The 14,024-nt window shown below is 42.5% G+C and overlaps 1 protein-coding gene across 1 annotated transcript in view; it reads right to left on the bottom strand.

The window, feature by feature from the left end:
* The window catches only part of ches1 (checkpoint suppressor 1), a 68,123-nt gene extending 56,846 nt beyond the window's left edge, over positions 1-11,277 (bottom strand). Inside the window, exon 1 of the mRNA XM_058613447.1 lies at positions 10,889-11,277. The gene's annotated coding sequence lies outside the window, so the exon portion shown is untranslated. The remainder of the gene's footprint in view (positions 1-10,888) is intronic.
* Positions 11,278-14,024: the final 2,747 nt, after the last annotated feature.

The following is a 14,024-nucleotide window of genomic DNA, read 5'->3' as shown; positions in this document are numbered from 1 at the left end:
GGGGGTAGAAGTGGTAAATTACACTGTTGTTAAAACTGGTGCAATGTCCCATTGTGCTGATAGTGCTGCAAGAATAACACTGTTTGAATAAGTGCTGTGTTGCATCAATGTGTAACAGTAGGCATGTGTATGTGTGTGTGTGTGCACTTCTCTACTTCCGCTCCTTAATATAAGTGCTCTCTCCGACCTTCCACAGCTTGTCTGCAGATGCAAGAAGCGAAATATGGTATTACTTCACAAACAAATCCGACAGTCAGGGCAAGTCCATGGTCATGGGAAAGCATGTTACCCAAACAAATATGCCTGAAACACATTTTCTACTTTTCTATTCAGACAGACTAGAATATTTAAAATAAAAAAAAACACAATCACCACAAAACATGGTCTCCTACTTTCATGTTCTCTTTAATCTTGTTCCATTACTTTTCCTGACATTTTAGGTTTCTGCCCTCTGTGAAGGTTTCTGTGTTGTTTCAATATCAACATACAAACCTCACTTCCAGAGAAGTTGATAGATACACTTTCGCTGTCATTTGAACCTTGAATTAACAGATAAAAGTACAAAGAAAAGACTTTGTATCTAGTGAATAATATGGACAAAAATTGTGTGTGATGGCTGCAACACACTCAAAATAAATGTCTGCAAAACAGAAAAGGCTCCATAAGTAACGCTGTCCTGGAAGGTTCCACATTTAGCAGGTCTTCATCTTCAGAACATGATACTGTAAAAAGATTGAGGGAGTCAGGGGAAATCTTGGTGCTGAATATGCGAGAACATCAGGACCTCAGGCTGTATTACATGAGAAAATGTCATTGCCGCTGTGATGGACTCAGCCACATGGGCTTGGGAATGCCTTGGAAAATCACTGTCACTTAACACAGTCCGCCGCTGTATCAAGAAATGCAACCCGAGTTCTCTGGGACAGACATCAGTGCCCATAGCATAGGCAATCTGCATATATGTGAAAGTATCAGTGATGCCAAGGCTAATATTTTACATTTGCCCCCATCAAGACATAATCGTTTCCCAGGAGATCCATGTCTACTTCAGACAATGCCAGTTATGTGAGCTTCACTGGCCTGTCTGCAGTCCAGATCTGTGTCCTATTGAAAATGTATGGTGGTACAGTGACTGCTGAGCAACTCACATCTTGTATATGGGAAGAGTGGGCGAAAATTCCACCTACTAAAATGCAACAATTACTATTTTCATTTCCAAAACGATTAAAAAGTGTAATTAAAAGATAAGGCGATAAGACCCAGTGGTAAACTTGGCTCTGTCCCAACATTCTTTGAGTGGGTTGCATGCATACATTGTTCATGTTTATCAAACAGAGCAAAGTTTGTCAGCGGCTGCACGAGAGAGAAAGTGAAGGAAATGAGCTTTTGAAGCTTGAGCCACACTTAAGACGGAAACTCAGGATATCTTTCCCTCTGCTGCACCGATCTTCCCGTTTTTAATCAGTCTTTCTCAAACTAGTCACTGCAGTATTTCACTACACTTTACCTTGGTTGGTTTAGAATAGTTAACAAAGCTCAACTCATGCAGTGGCGTAATAACAATGTAACATTGTATTTGGGCTACATCAATATTTAAGTACTTTTTATGCCAGGGATATACTGATCCTTGAGTGAGTGATCTTTGAGATTTGACATTTTCTCATAGGGCGCGCACACATTCAATGTGACTCAGGTACCAAATTAAACCAAAAAAAAAAAGGAATAACAATAAGGGGCCTCCTGAAGATTCAGTAATTATTATTTCTATAAAAATGGTAAAAAAAAATAATGAGGCTCACTTGTTTGGCATTACTCACTGACTATCATGCTGTGTGCATGAAAACCAAAAAAAAGAGAGATTTTTTTAAAGTGAAAAGCTGTGACCTCTGTTTTTACCTCCCTGCCTCGCCTCGGTTAGTGATGTCACATGTCAGTTCCTCTGTCTCCTATGTCTTTGCCATCTCTTTCCACTGTGAGCAGCGGAACAAAGCAGAGATGGCAGAGAAACTTATCTTTAAAAAGAAACTGCACAGTGCTGTGGAATAATTTGGAAAACTGTCAGACAGAGCGAATCCTACATGCCAGTCACACACACACACACATACACACACAGAGCAACTTTGGTGTTTACATCATACAGGAAGGTATTTTTCCCCCCTCACACTGCCAGAGAACAGGCCCACGCATGGACACACAGACGCTGACTAAGACCCTGGGAGTCCCAGGAGGGGGGGGGGCAGGGGTGACATGGAGGGGGAGTGTATGCATGTATACATACTGTACGTGTATGTAAATGTGTATAATTACTGTAGCTCTGAAGCCTGGCTTCCAACAAGCATTACAGTTTGGTGTGTTACGCAATAGTCAGCTTCTCGATTTGTCAGAACCTGTAAAAAAAAAAAAGGTTCCACAATTACGGAGGTACCAAAATTTGTACCATCCCACTTTTTGGCATCCCTCTGTCGGGGTAATTAGCACAGTGGCAGAGCACAAGACTGGAGTCAAACACACTGCAGTGCACTGATTGGTTGACGGATAAGGCAACAAGAGGGATGGAAGGGGAACGAAAACACAAACCGTGCCATTTTTAAATGTACCGTGCCTTATGATTTAGGGATGAGTTAAAGTTTCTGGCGTTTCTTTTTAATGATGTCAGCGCACACAAGTATATCCTGTGTTGCATTCTGCTTTGTTTAATCTGCTGCTATGATGTCACACTATTTACAAAGATGAGGCAGCTACCACCATCATCAGCCCACACGTCCCACAGTGGAAATGTGGGATGTACCACGGCGAGCTGAAACACCACTTTGTGGAAGTGCAGCTAATGCCAAACTAGGGCTGAATAATTAATTGTTTTTCAAACAACCCAATTAGCAAATGTCGTAAATACTGCAGTTAAATTGTTCTACTTTTGATTGCTCAATGCCGCATGCCAATCCAAGAATGAAAAAAACAACAAAACATTCTCATCCTTACTATCTACAATTTGACATAAAAATTAATTCTATGTAAAAAGAATTCCACATTTGTATTTTACTCACTATGTCAAGCTTGTTGAAGTAAAGGCAAGATTGTTGAAACGGTTTCTTGTTGCATCTATGTGTGTCGGTCCATGTGTGCTTGTGTGTGTTCCAGTTTGTACAGTGTTAAGCTCTTATGTGGTTAGTGGAATGTGTTTGTGGTCTAAGCAGAGCTAATGCTAATCAGTTTATTAGAAGAATCTGCATATTTTGTGTTTGTGCACGTGCAAAGCGTGTATCCTTAAAGCATTTGTGTGCATGTGTTGCTACTAGGTTCATAAACTGTTAAGTCAGTGTGCGGTGTGATTTCCCTTTGGTTTGGGGTTTGAGGTTAGAGAGAGAAACGTGTAAGAGGACTGCAGAGAGACAAAGTGTGTTTATTTGTCTTTGTGCGTGTCTTTATGTCTGTTAAAAGCTCCCAGTTCTCCCATCCAAAGCTGGCTGGTGCTCACAGCTTCAACCACAACGGTCGGAGAACACAACAGGCAGCCTATTCAAGCAAAGACACAAATAGAGCACCCTTCCTCTGTGCTTAAAACCTCGTAGCTCAAACAACACGCTAAAAACGGATATTTCAGCTGAAAGCGGAGCAAGGCCAACCACTAGAATTATGCATTTTCTTTTGCTAAAATAAGAACTGGCACATACAGTATCTGTGGAGACGACTGTGCATAATCTCTCTTCATTCATTCACTGACTGCCTGTGATTGTTGAAGCTTCTCAGTATGAGCATCAACAAAAGGTCAGACAGTCACAGACTGGGGGCAACGTGGAGATGGAGTTACCAGTTGCGAGACACTGGAGTATCCATTTCAAATAGAATCCACTCTCAGGGGTGCTGCAATTGTGTATGTATGTGTGCAAGCGTGCATGTGTGTGTGTGTGGACTGAAACATTTTCTGGCATAAACTGATGAGTAGTGCTCATTGAGAGCAAAAACTGCTTCAAGTTTATGGCTAAGATTTGAATTGTGGTTAAGGTAGAGATAATGCTTTGTCAGTGCAGTGTCCTTAGAATAATAGCTGTGCAAAGTCTTGTGTGTGTGTGTATATATATCTTTATGTGCCTCATGTTGCTCAGACTAATACATACAGAACAATAAACTATCTATTAGCTGTTGTTAGAAGAAAAGGGGAAAATATGGGAGGAGCAAGCGCATTATATAAATCAGACAGTTCCTGAGGTCATTTTTGTCCCAACACACATGTGATTATGCATGCCAGCACACAAACACACACGCACACACACCGCATATGGCTGCAACAACTTATGACATCACTGTAGCTGGCCAGAAAGACAGGATAGTCAGAGGGAGCCAAGCTGACGTCATCCCATTCAGTCAGTGTCAATTACATAATCATCGTCCAACGCCTGCAGGACAGCCAGGCTCTGTGTGTGTTTATCTGTATTTATATCTTTGTGTGATCCAAAAAAATACATAAAAACCTACCTTTGTGGGGATATTTTAATCAGAATACTTTATTAATCCCGGGGGGAATCTGTTTATCTTAAATCTGTTTTTATCTGGGCTTCACAACTTTAAAGGGCTTTTCATGGTTAAGACCTGGTTTTAGGATTAGGGTTAGAATTGGGTTCAGGTAAGGGTTGAGGTTAGGCACTTGGTTGAGACGGTTATGGTTAGGGTAAGGGGCAAGGGTGTGCGTCATGTCAAGGGTATGTCCTCAGTAAGATATAAAAACAAGTTTGTGTTTGGTGTGTGTGTGTTTACGATCACATGCAGGGCAAGAACACATAATTACGATTTCATGTGAGAGAAGAGACATAAACTGAGACATGCTGATGACATCATTAATGGGAGGCGGCCTGGCGTGAGTGCGGTGGGCTGGCGTTAGTGTGACACAGGGAGAGTGTTTGGGTAGAACAGGAGGAGACAGTGCTCAGCAAACAGACACAGCTAGAGGACTTATGCAACACAAATCTAACTCAACAGACGAGAGAGGGATGGGTTTTTATTTTTTTGGTTCCTTTTCTCTCTTCCTGTACAGCATGTGTACACAGTGGGTTTATGCGTGTGTGTGTGTGTGTGTTCGTCTTAAGTGACTTTTCTTTAGCACTTGTACTTGAGGCAAAAAAAAATACATTAAACACACAAGCACTCAAGCATACGGCTGAAATGTACACTCAAACCTATACACACACACACGCGCACACATACATACATACAGAGACTCCACCCCCACTTGTAAACAAAGCTTCCTAAGGACAGGAAATCCTTCCACCCACGTTCCTGTGTTGCTAGGCAACCAGATCAGCGTCACCGCGTGCATGTCTCCACCGCAGCGAACACCACATACACACACAAGTACGAAGACAGAAGCAGACACACACACACATATATATATACACACACACATATATATATATATATATATATATATATATATATAAAAAAAAGAGGCAACTCCTCTGCTCCTTTAAAAGCACAAAAAAAGACATCAGATAACCGAGCCAAGGCTGAGCAGGCTGATACTCGCCACAGCTGCCCTCCAGTACGTCAACTATGGATCGACACCAAACATGACATCACCGCTCATAAACACGAACAAACTTTTTTCCCCTCGTTCATAAGCTCTATTTTTACCCGCTGAAGTTTTTCTGTGAGTGACAATGCACGCACACACATGCACGCGTGACCGCTCTGTATGTAACATGTGCGCTGCACTGTGAGGATGCGACCAGCGATAGCTCAGCATGGCTAAGTAGAGGGAGCCTAATTGAGCTGAGGTGCCCAGCACTGTGGACAATGAGTCCATTTCAAATCAGCAGGAGGCCTATTGAAGGCAATTATAACCTGGGGGATACAGAGGAGCATTATTCTTCTAAGCCATCTTGGCCACTTAGGCCGACTGTGTTTCCACCACAGCTTTAAACCGTAGTTTTAACTCCCCAGTTGTGTTAACACATTAGAGGCACAGTTCACCAAACAGGGCACAAATTAAACACCGCAAACTAGGCAAACCATAATTCCGATGTCAGGTAAACCAAATATATCATAATTCCCATTTTATTATGAAACGATTGCACTGTGGACCTAAGAGTCATCTGTACAATTTACTGTGTTTTGCCACAGAGACGCTGCTTTATTCTGGCCTGAGCCAAATGCCACTTCCCATCACTGTTGGTGCAAAAGAACTGCACAGCAACAGCATAAATGAAACACTGCCGAAAACATTCAAAGCTTAGCATAAATGCATTTTGCTTAAAAAAGAATTTTAGCAGCTGTGCTGTTGTGCCGGCATCCATGAGGATGCCACAACAGCCCAAAATAAAATGCTAAATTAAATGGTTTAATATCACTGTTGATTAATCATTTTTGTCTTCTGTATTTTAATTAGCGGCTTTTTGGTGCTCAATTGTGCAAGTTATGAGTGATAGTCGTTAGTGGCACATTGATATTAACGATGAATGGGGAATTTTAACATCGGTGCTCAATATTGGGAGTAGCACTGGTGAATGTCGGGGAAACGTTGACATGTTTAGAATCTCAAACACAAGTCCTAGTTGTGCAAAGTTTAAAAACATCATCAGGTTAACCAGGAAGACACTGCGGTACTTGAAAGTGCTGCTGGGTTTACTTACATAAGTCAACTTAAAACTAACGACTACATAACCAGCATATTTATTTGAACAATAAGAAGGGGTTCAGGACAATCTGCAAACTTTAGAAGACCTAAAATGCGCAGAGTTAAAAAAAAAAAATCTCAAATTTGATAATTTCATGTATATATAGACTCTTGAAACAATCCCATTTTTACTGGAAGCTAAAAAAGAAAAAGTCTGTGTCGGGGGAAGATCTGTCTCTGTATGAACGAGGCTTAATAATTCTAACAGTTAAATAGACTTTATTCCACATAATTGATTAGAAAGAATCATTTCAGTGTGATTAAGCACTAAGTTGAATGAAAGTTTTAACACAGCCACAGTGCTGCAAGTTAATTTAACACAGAGCCTATGGAAGGCTAGTGCAACACTGTCAGAATGTCATAGCAACCAAGGTCGTGCAACAGAACCCTAGAGATATCCTGGACCAAGCCTCTGGTCAAAGTCATAACACAGGAGCCCTTCAGTTCAGGGACAAACTGTGTGCTCATGAAGAGGTATTTCCACTGCACTATCTGTTCTTCTTCTATGGGTTTAACAGCGTAACATTGGTGAAGTTCCGTGACACTTTGTAATTTAGTTCTGCACAGAATCTGCACATGGGCAGCTAAGTGTTAAATGAGTTTATTTCGGGGTTAAATACATTAAGAGAGGCACAACCTTCAGAAATGACAAGCAATTACAGTGTTAACGAATTAGAGCGCAGGACTTTGCGGCATCTAGACTTAGCCTCCAAATAAACGCCTCACTCCTCACCCTTGTGGTCACCAATCATCTAGAAGAAGCTAGTGGCCTGCAGGAGACATTAAAAACAACATCTCCCTTGGGTTTGTGATAAAATTGTCTATGCGACTCAAGAAACATGTCAGTGCAACATGGCAGGTGCCATATAAGAGGAGCCGCTCAAGAAGTTGCAGATTACACTAAATACCCTTCTAGTGGTATGTATACTGTCACATCATTTGCATCAGTAATTGCTTCTGCTTTAAAAAGTCTGGGTCACCTGACACTTCCTCCAGCAGCTCACAAGATTTCCAACACAAGCTGGAGCAGATTTTTCTCCAGCCAGGAACTGTGAACAGAGTCGATGGAAGTTTGGGCCACAGGTCCACACTTGGGGAAAATTTGGGTATAAATAGACTTTTAATAGGGTAAAGTAAAACCGATAAGGGACAGAAGGAGAAGACGAGGCAATGGAAAGAGAAGGCAGTAAGGCAATATTCTGAGATTCCGACTGCCAAAAAACACAAGGAAGAACAACAATGACTTATAATAGAGAAATCAGAGAAGAAACTTAAACTGAAGGAACTTTTAACGGTTACACCATGTTCTATATGTGTGTAAGACTATTGTTTTCCATGAAAGGTTTTCCACTTTTTCATTGATCACGTAGACACACTGTCAAGACTAATGGAATTGGAGGATGAATCCAAACAGACCTATCATGCTTTCCTCCGACATTAGCATTGGATTTCTGTCGGTTTTTTTGGGTTAATGAAAGTTTGGAAACAGGCAGTGCTAGAGGGACAAGGTTATTTCCTGCGTGTTAGTCAAGTTTTCACTGAGCCAGAGGTGAACGTTTAATGACTGGTGGAGGGTGCTTTAATCTATTTTTTTTTTCATTTGTGTGTGCGAAAGATGCTTTTAATTAGTTAAACTATTTTTAGTCTACTTGTACCAAGTGGGAATCAAACCCTTGACTACTGAAGTTGTAGGACCATGATGTGCTGTAGAAATTTTACAATCATAGAGACACACAGCACATTTAACAATTACATGATGTTAGAAAATCTAATTAATGTGTTGGCTTGACTTAACCTGGACTTTTAAAATACATACTCAACACAACACAAAGGACAGAGAGGGAGACGGACGGAGAAACAGAGCAATACCAGTGGAAATCTCGGGGGCAGTATAGAGTCAAGAAAGAGTCGATTTAAAAATGGCAAGATTGCGGGGAATTACATCCACAGCGACTTAAATTCAGTGGTCTTAGATTCTATCCCTGCTAAACTCCACTTGTGTTTCTATTTCAGATCAAGCAAAAACCATATCGGCCCCTGGTGTAGCGGAGGCTGACACACGTCCTTGTGGGCATGTATACTAGGACATAGACAAGAGTCAAATAAAATGTCAAAGTTCAGGAAACTGTGCATTGAGACATAGTGAATATTTATTCCTTGGATACACGGCGGTTTTTGTCTTTACAAAAACTGCATCTCTGGCAAACACAACTCAAAGGTCAGACACGTTTTAGCAGTGAATGTCAACACTGTATTTTCCGAGTCCACCAATACCCCTGAAAATTAAAGAAGTCAGGGCATTTTTTTACCATTTCTGCTGATAAGGTGTAATCCTCTACTGTTTACCTCTCAGAACTAAATGTTCTTTGATACCGATGCAGTGCCCTTTTTTTTGTGACTGCATTTTAGAAACCGCCATATGGCTCATGGGCCACAGCTGACCACCGCACAGGAGGGGTGTTTTTGTGTCGCTCCAGGCAAGGATAATACAAAAAAGAAATATGTAAATGGTCATTTTTGAGCATTTATACTGCATAAATTATGAGGAAAACTGGCTGCTGCTTTTCTTCTAAACCCACACTATTCAGTTAATTCACACATTAATTATAGATCCATTACAGGCTGTTTGAGCCGTGTTAAGGGAATAAGACCAACAACAGTTGTACAAAGAGCACTAACCCACTGAGCCATCCATACCAATTATCTGTGTCTGGGGTGGGGACTGAATTCAATATTCAATTTACACATTTCAATCTCACATCACAGCTTCCAAGCGAAAAACAACCGGTGTCAAAAGAACCATAATGGACAAAAACAGTGCAGGCTGTTGTGTGAGAGCTTCAGCTGTCTCCAAAGTGAACACTAACTGAACAGGGCGCCACAGGAGGTGTCCATTGAGAGACAGCGCGGGGTTGAGGGGCGAGAACTCCATTGAGCGCGGCCATGGGGGGTCAATATGTGAATGAACGTTTGCCATGGAGGTGAATTATGAATGAGCAGCACTCTGAGCTCTCCCGGAGAGAGCGTGTCAGCCTCCGTCTCCTTCACTCCATCTCCTCTGCTTTCATTCCATTTCTCCTCATCCTCCTCCTCCTCCTCATAGTCCTGTCGTCAGTGTCCCTGTTTCATCTCTAACTACTGGATTAATCTTCTCATCTGCCTTATTCTTGGTCATCTGATCGCCTTGATTCCCTCCCACCCTCCTCCATCCCCTCTGCCATCCTCCACCTTCTGTCTCCAGACCAGGGGAGACGGAGGAAGACGCACACACACGCCACCTGTGTGAGGACATGACACAACATTCTTTCCGTCCACATTATGTATTTACACAGCCTCACACACACACACACACAGCAGCAAAAGATAATACCAAAGCAAACAGTCCTGCACATGTAAAGACAGACACATGCATGCAAGTGAAAATGCTCACAGGCACTGACACAAACACACATTTCCCCCAGCTGTTCTCCTGGACACAGCTTGTGTGTGTGTGTTCATCTGTGTGTAATCCAATGTGCTGCTGCTCAGCCTGTGCCACGCTCTCTCCTCTGTTGCTGTGCGTCTGATCAGATCTGCCTCCCCTCAACCTGTTTGCCATCTATGACACGCATGCACACACACACACACACAGAGGAGCTGCTACTACTACTTAACAAGCCTCATTCACTAACAAGCAGGCAAAGTCAACAGAAAATCTGTCCAGCGCTTCTGTTACAACCGCGAACTGTCTGTTTTTGTTACCTACTACATACAAACTCCTGATCTCTCACACACACACAGACAGAGAGAGACTCAGGGGCTGTTGTCAGGCTCAACTTAAAGAGAAGTAGAGAAGTGTGTGTGAGTGTGTGCATGTGTGTGTGTGTTGGAACGCGATCACGCTGTTCCCTAAAAAAAAGTATCCACTCCTTTTGATCCCTTCACTCCAGTTTACAGCGGTCAGCTCAGCTCGCTTACACACTTTGCCCCCTTTTTAAAGCTTGTGGAAAAAAACAACCTTTAAAACTCTAACACACTCACACACACATGAATGTATATTTAGGCTACACACACACACAGTCTCTCTCTCTCTTTCCACACACACACACACACACACCTCCACTCTTCCCTTTAAGTACAGAGCCAGGCAGAATATGTCAACACCATACACGCACACGCACGCGCGCGCACACACACACACTCACACACCTGCATGCAGCAGCGAAAGCCCCATAAAGTCACCTTAGAATCCTTCTGTGTTCCAGACGAGCCCCTTCTTCGCACTCTTCCTCTCCTCTTTCAGACTTATCTATCTCCTTTCCTTCCGTCCTTCCTTCCGTGCTGTCCGTCCTTCTTCTCTTCTCTCTATCTCTCTCTTTCTCTTTCTCGCTCCCTCTCTTCGTCTCGGTGCTCGGTCAGTTCCCAGCGTTTTTCCTGAGCCCCTCCATATCCGCCCCGCCAGTCGCTTGTACCACCGAGCGAGCGAGCGAGCGAGCTATCGTACCTAAACACACACACACGCACACACACAAGTCGCTGCGTTCCTATAGTCTCTCTCTCTCTCTCCCTGTGTATCCCTCTGCTCTCTCTCTCCTCTGTCAGAGAGCCTCAGTGTGTATGTGCGCGCGCGCGTGAATGCGTGTGTTTCTGTGCTCTTGCCCCGCCAGCAGAGAGGACTTCCCCCGGTGCCCGACCTCGGTCCTAGCGCCAGTCCGGTTCACTGAAAGAATGCCATTGTGTACGGTAGGCATGAACAAAGATCGTCTATGTTTGTTGACAGGACAACTCACTTCGCATCTTGGAGCCAGTTTGTCCACACACACACTCACACACAATGGCCAATTCCCTGACATTGATCTTCACCATTGTTTGTAATTGCGAATAAACAGGTGTGTCATGTAAAATAAAAAGGACGAATTTTTCAATAACAAGGCACACATAAACATCAACAACCACCAACAATGTTGGAATTCTATTAAATTGTCTCTTATGGGTTATATAGTGCACACAAAAGGACCAAGTGGAGAAAATCGATGGAGAAAACGAACACAAATGAATACATATAAAAAGAGCAGGAAAACTATCTGCTGGAGTCACTTACATGACATTTCCAGGTAGCTTAATTAATAAATACAGGCAGAAATTAGCAGAGAACAAACTGAACATTTTGTCTTGATCAGACAAAGAATCGTAAGTCAGAACTAAGTGACTGCATTAAAGTTGAGAAGTCAGAAAGGTTTTAAATTTAAAAGTATGGATTAGTTATGTTAGCTTTTAATGTTGTACGCTTTTAATGCTAGCTTGTCCTGCTAACTAGCTTAATAACAATATAGTGACCTAGCTTTCTTTTCGTAGCCTAGCTTGTCCTGCTAACTAGCTTACTTACAAAAGAGTGCCCTACCTTCCTTTTCGTAGCCAGCTGGATCTGTTTCTAGTGAAATTGCAAATTAATTTAAATAAATGTATTGCTTACAGCTAAAGTTATAGCACTTTTTTTCCCCGTGTGGCCTTGACAGTCAAGACTCAATTTTAGGTAAATCCTGCACACACACACACACACACACACACTCCATGCCCCAAAATGTTAATTGAGGACATTTTAATGTGGAATGATTTTGCAGATTATGCCAGACAACACCCAAATAAAGCATAGGCATAATGGCCACAAGCTGGTTGACCACGAGGGATGGTTAAGACAATATTTAAAAACAGGTCATCCACTCATAGAGCAAAGACATAACAGAAATTTGCAGTACCACAGACGAATACCGCTTGGCTCTTTATGTACGTACGAAGCTCATTTAGAGCAGTTAACATCCAAATGTGTTGGTTTTTCTTTCTTTCTCTGTTTTTTGTCAGTAAGTTGTTTTGAGTCTGTATCTCAGTGGTTTCTATGGCAACAGCAGGGCAGAAGCAGAGGCTGAGAGCCATGCAAGGGTGTAGGAGCCAGTATAGATGGAGAAAGGAGGGTTTGTGTCCTCTGTATATGATCAAGTTTGAGCTCCGTCTGATCGGATTACTCAGACCATAAATCAAAATTTCACACTGTCTGATGTAAAGTTGGAGTCTGACTGAGGAGCAAATACATTTGACCTGTTATGTTGTGTGTGTTCCCACCATATATCACAGTATCATAGTGCGTCCCTCGTTCTTTTTCCCCAAAATCAACTGCATCAGTATGTGAGACGCAGGCAGAGACTGAGTGAGTGTGCACACATCTTTTTTTTTTTCTAAATTACAGAGTGAGTCATCTTCCCAAATGTACTCAATCTTTGGAGTGGCTACCTTCTTCCTCATCTCTCCACCCCTCCCTCCCTCCCTTCTTTCCTCAGAGCGTCATCAGGTTGCCAAGCAACGGCCCGCCTATGGGAGACAGAGATCAGTTCATTATGGACCATGGGATCCAAAAACTGAAGGACAAGGTTTTTTTTTTTCTTTGAACACAGGAAGTGGGAGCCCTTAACAGGAAAGCTTGAACTTGTTTTCTTGGTTAAACAGCCTGTGCAGCACTGTGTGGCTTTGCTGAAGGAAGTTTTGCTGAGTGCCGTTTGTGGTGGAAAAGAAACAGCACTCATCCATTTAAGCCCTTGAAAAACACAAGTCATGATGAAAATACGCCAAATTTGATTAGACGAGCAAACTGGACCGCTTTGAGATGTAAACATGTAGCCTCCAGAAATGATTAACCAGAGCTCGCTTGCGCAATTCTGAATTAATGAATCTGACAGACGTGGCAGTGAACGGCCTGTTGAAAGCCCACTGCCAGGAAATCCAAATGTGTTCTCGTTTTATTTATGGGTGTGGAAAGTGAAGTGGGAAAAGAGCATTGCAGCGCGTTCAAGCCCAGAGATGGAAACACAAAATACACCAAAGGAAACTGTTTTGTTTGATAAAGATCAAAGAGACTTGTTGGGAGAATGAAGTGTGTTTACGAGTCCTCAAATCTATGCTGCTTCTCCCTGCCCTTATTATTACTTGGGGTGTCGTGTGCGTGTATGTGCATCGTGTGTGTGTGTCTGTGTGTGCTTTTGTAGTGCAAGCCCAGAGGGCTCCATTAAGCTGAAGTGACAGAGGGGATCTTAAAGATGTCTTCCAAAGTTTGCTATTGAGGGAGATCCTATCTCTGAGCCCTAGAAGGAGAGGAGAGAAGAGGAGAGGAGAGGAGAGGAGAGGAGAGAAAGAGTGGAAACTACAGCTGTATTGAGGAAAAAAAATTAAATAACCAAGACATAGTCCATTTATTATGGGGATGAATTATACGGCCAACTACTGCCACAAAATGTTCTGTGCCACTGCTAATAACCGTTACTGCTCACCGTTAGTTTGAAAGGACGAAAAACAGGTTCCTATAGCAACAACAGCGTTAGCATACGTTACT

The sequence above is a fragment of the Solea solea genome, chromosome 17 (assembly GCF_958295425.1).
Source record: "Solea solea chromosome 17, fSolSol10.1, whole genome shotgun sequence".
NCBI lineage: Eukaryota > Metazoa > Chordata > Actinopteri > Pleuronectiformes > Soleidae > Solea > Solea solea.
Note: the sequence above shows the minus strand (reverse complement) of the source record. Positions and strands in the feature narration are given on the sequence as shown.